Consider the following 847-nt stretch of genomic DNA (forward strand, 5'->3'; position numbering starts at 1 on the left):
ATGCTTCCTCCTCCCCACCCCCACTACCATGATCCCAATTCTACCTTACAAATCTGGCTAGACCAGAGGATGTACACTGGTACAGACAGAAACTGGAAACACAGGGAAGCCAGGACAGATGAACCACTCAGATCCAGTGGTGAGAGTGGCAGTACTGGGAGTAGGAGGGTAGGTGGGGTATAAAGGGGGAACCAATTACAGGGATCTACATATAACTTCCTTTTTGGGGGGCGGACAACAGAAAAGTGGGTGAAGAGATACTTTGGACAGTGTAAGATATGACAAAATAATAATTTATAAATTATCAAGGATTCATGAGGGAGGAGAAAAAAATGAGCTGATACTGAGGGCTCAAGTAGAAAAATGTTTTGAGAATGATGATGGCAACATATGTACAAATGTGCTTGACATAATGGATGGATTGTTATAAGCGTTGTGTGAGCCCCTAATAAAATGATTTAAAGGAAAAAAAGAGGAAGCAAAAAAAGAACCTGGAAAAACTCCATTATCTTTTTAATCTATTCTTCCATGAATTTATTGAAGTTCTTTTGTATTTAGTGCTAATTATAGGATCTGTTATTTTTAGATTACGTTAACTGGCCTGAAGATAATCATTTTAAAAAAAGCAAAATAAATAAATTCCTTATCATTCACGCACATGAAATTATGTAGAAATGCCACAAAAACGGTTTAAAATGTAAATATTCTGTGGTTTACTTGGCAAAATAGCAAATAACAGCAAAAACCTGATTAAATAAAAAAGTGACATTCTTTATTTATCAAACCGTTTTACACATTTGAAATGCCTTCATGTTCATGCTTATGTTCTGCAGCAAGATCTTTTCTT

This window comes from Echinops telfairi, unplaced genomic scaffold, assembly GCF_000313985.2.
Source record: "Echinops telfairi isolate 266 unplaced genomic scaffold, ASM31398v2 ScPeMD7_7469;HRSCAF=8507_1, whole genome shotgun sequence".
NCBI lineage: Eukaryota > Metazoa > Chordata > Mammalia > Afrosoricida > Tenrecidae > Echinops > Echinops telfairi.